Source organism: Sapajus apella, unplaced genomic scaffold (assembly GCF_009761245.1).
Source record: "Sapajus apella isolate SASKATOON/1434 unplaced genomic scaffold, GSC_monkey_1.0 scaffold4063, whole genome shotgun sequence".
NCBI lineage: Eukaryota > Metazoa > Chordata > Mammalia > Primates > Cebidae > Sapajus > Sapajus apella.
In genome coordinates this window covers 2,128-6,146 of record NW_022440989.1, presented here as the reverse complement: position 1 = coordinate 6,146, position 4,019 = coordinate 2,128, and the positions used below count along the sequence as shown (strand labels likewise).

Sequence of the window (4,019 nt, the reverse complement as noted above, 5' to 3'; positions counted from 1 at the left end):
GGAGGGTGGCATGTTTAACAGAGGGCATGGAAGTTGTGTCCCTCCCACTTACCTTCCCCTGGGCAACCATCTTTCTTTTGTTTCTTTTTCCCTTTATTTCCTTTCTCCTCTCTTTTTTAAGACAAGATCTGGCTCTTTGGTCTAGGCTAGAGTGCAGTGGCACAATCTCAGCTCACTGCAACCGAAGTTTCCCCAGTCCCCAGCTCAAGGCATCCTCACCTCAGCTTTCCTAGGAGCTGGAACTACAGGTGCACACAACCACACCTAGTTATTTATTTTCATTTATTTTTTGAGACAAAATCTCGCTCAGTAGCCCAGGCTGGAGTGCAGTGGCATGATCTCAGCTCACTGCAACCTCTATATCCTGGGTTCAAGTGATTCTCCCGCCTCAGCCCCCTGAGTAGCTAGGATTACGGGTGCACATGACCACGCCCAGCTAACTTTTGTATTTTTTATAGAGACAGAGTTTCACCATGTTTCCCAGGATGATCTCTAACTCCTGAGTTTAAAGCAATCCTCCCAACTCAACCTCCCAAAGTGCTGGGATCACAGGTGTGAGCCAGTGCATCCAGCATGCACATCTCTTTCATTGGCTGTTTCTGAGATGTATCCTTTACAGTGAACCAGAAATAGGAAATGAACTGACTAGATGTGGTGGCTCACATCTGTAATCCCAGCACTTTAAGTGACTGAGGTAGGAGGATCGCTTGGGCCCAGGAATTTGTGGCCAGTCTGGGCAACAAAATGAGACCCTGTCTCTCAGAAAAAAGAAAATAAACTGTTTTTCTGAGTCCTGTAAGCTGTTCTAGTAAATGGTTAAATCCAAGAAGGGGGTCATGAGAACCCCTGATTTGTAACAGGTTACTCAAAAGTACAGGTGACAATCTAGTACTTGCCATTGGCATCTGAAGTGAGGGACTAAGCGCCTAACCTGTAGGTTCTATGCCAGCTCCAGGTAGTGTCAGAATAACATTGTGGGATACCCAGTTAATGCCCAGAGTACTGAAGAATTTGATGTATAAGCTCCACAGATACAGTCAGTCAGTCGAAGTGTGTGACTAGACAGAAACACGGGATTTTCTTTCACCTACCTGCTTAACTGCACAGGAGAAGCAATATGAGGTGCTTAGGAACAGAGCAAGTATTAAAGTCAAAACAGACCCTACATCTGACTCAGCTTAATATCTATGTGAGATTGGGCAAATCACTCTTTATCCCTAAGTCTTCATCACTTCATTCATAAAATGGGGATAACTATGGTAACTGCCTGTGATTTTGTGAGAATTCATGAAGTATTATGCTTGATGTTACTGTGATCATCATACCTATTCCAAACTATCTGACAGGGACAGTAATGGATGATAACATCACAAGATTAGAAACTGTAGTGAGGTCTCTCAGGCAAAATTCCATACAAGCAAATTACTGGCTCTCCAAAGCATTCCTGCCACATCTAATTCCCCATTCCCTGAACAAAATGAGCCATCTTAATTGTTCAGGTCTTTACAGTGCTGGTTTCCCTGCCCATTCCCCATCCCTCCACATCACCATTCCCTCCCCACTCTCACACAACTCTTCCTCATCTTTCAAAACCCAGCTTCAATGTCACCTTATCTGGAAGCTTCTCCCACTCTCCAGAATAGCTTCCCGTTACACTTGATGCAAGCACTATTATTTGATCATTTTTGAGTTACTGTCCAAGTCTTTTTGTACCTGAATAATGTAATGCTCAGTCAGTCTCTTCCTGAACTCTGAAGTCTTTCATGGTAGAGCCAGCTGGAAATGACAAAAAGACATTCTTTAAAAATAAAAGAAGAATGACACGAACATCCATCCAATCCCATAAAAGTTTTAAAAGGTATGTGAAAAGTAAACAACATTCAAGAGTTTCTAGGAACAATACAGGAGGGAAGGTGTTACCGGGAAATATGCTAAAGGGTTAATTTTTATTTTATTTTTTTGAGAAAGAATCTTGCTCTATCACCTAGGCTGGACTGCAGTGGTGCAATCACAGCTCACTGCAGCCTCAACCTCCAGGGCTTCAGCCATCTTCCAACCTAAGTTTTATTTTATTTAAGAAATGCAGTCTTACTGTTACTAAAGCTGGAGTGCAGTGGTGTGATCATAGCTTACTGCAGCCTCAACCTCCTAGGCTCAAGGATCCTCCAGTCTCAGCCTCCCCAGTAGCTGGGACTACAGGTGTGCACTGCAATGTCCAGCTCATTTTATCTTTAATTTAGGTAGAGACAAAGTGCCACTATATTGACCAGGCTGGTGGTGATCCTTTTCCCTCAAGTAGTTCTCCCACCTCAGCCTTCCAAAGTGCTGGGATTACAGGTGTGAGCTGCCACACTTGCTGAGGAGGTTAATTTTTAATGATATAAAGAGCTGAAAGCAAATATTAGAAGGAGCCTAAATGCCTACGGAGACTGGCTGGTCAATTGTGATATATCCATATAATACAACATTATGCAACCATGGAAAGGATTCAGATAGATCAATAGAAATTGACACAGATGTCCAGGAAATATAAAAATGAAAAGTGATATTCAATTAGTCTGTATGTATTGGAAGAATATGGCCAATTATTTCCTAAGATAAGATTATGTGTCTAAAGAGTAAAGGAAATTTTTCACTTCTTTATTTAAAAGTATTCACTATTTTTATCATTAAATAGAAGATTAAATAGATCATCTAATTAGTAAAAGACACATCAACTCTATAAATAAACAGAAAGCATGGACAGCCTACCTTGGTGGCTCATGCTTATAATACCAGCACTTTGGGAGGGGGTGATGGGAGTATCGCTTGAGGCCAGGAATTCCAGACCAGCCTGGGAAACATAGCGAGACCTCATCTCTACAAAAAAATTAGCCAGGCATGGTGGCATCTGCCTATAGTCCCAGTTACTGATGTGGAAGGATCATCTGAGCCCAGGAGGTCAAGACTGCAGTGAGTTGAGACTGTACCACTATACTCAAGCCTGGGCTACAGAGCAAGACTTGGTCTCAAAGTAAGGGGGGGGGGGGGGGGTGGGCAATAAAGAAATAAAGCTAGCTGGGCATGGTGGATCATGCCTGTAATCCCAGCACTTTGGGGTCTAATTCAGGTGGATCACTTGAGGTACAGAGTTCGAGACCAGCATCACCAACATGGAGAAATCCTGTCTCTACTGAAAATACAAAATTAGCCAGGTATGGTGGCAAATGCCTGTAATCCCAGCTACTCTGGAGACTGGGGCAAGAGAATGGCTTGAATCTAAGAGAAGGAGGTTGCAGTGAGTAGAGATTGTGCCACTGCACTCCAGCCTAGGCAACAAGAATGACAGTTTGTCTGAAAAAAAAAAAAAGAAAGTTAATAAGCTAACATAAGAAAATATGTATTAAAATGCGACAAAGATAAAGCATTAGGAGGTCTTTTATTTATTAAAAATAATCAAACAAAGAATAACTTGTTATTATACCCTGTGCCAGCAAAGGTGCAGTGAAATGGGCATTTTCTTTTACTGTTAGTGATGTTTAAATTGTATATAAGCATTCCACCAGGGTAAAGCTTGGAAATTTTTTAAAAATAATACAGTGACTCACTATACTGACTCCTCCAACTCCTGGCATCAAGCAATCCTCACACCTCAGCCTCCCAAAGTGCTGGAATTATAGGCCGACAGCCACCATGCCTGAAAGCTAGGCAATTTACATCAAGTGTAATAAGAATGCTAATGCCCTGTGACTCACAGTGATCTCATTTCTGGAAATATAATCTTTGGATATAATTCAACCTAAACAAAAGGTCACATGCACGGACACAGTGAAAATCCAGGAGTAATATTTTTCTGTTTTAAAAACATATGGAATGCTTCACAAATTTGCTTGTCGTTCTTGCACAGAGGCCATGCCAATCTCTCTATTGTTCCAACTTTAGTATATGTGCTACTGAAGCAAGCATGAGTCATTTAAGATAGAGTGGTTAAGCAAAATAAGGAAGAGTTATGGGTAATTAAAAAATCTATGGTATTTATA

The 4,019-nt window shown here is 41.6% G+C and overlaps 1 pseudogene; it reads right to left on the bottom strand.

Moving 5' to 3' along the window:
- Nucleotides 1–3,841: 3,841 nt before the first annotated feature.
- On the bottom strand, nucleotides 3,842–3,941 carry LOC116547668 (annotated as a pseudogene).
- Between the last annotated feature and the right edge of the window lie 78 nt (nucleotides 3,942–4,019).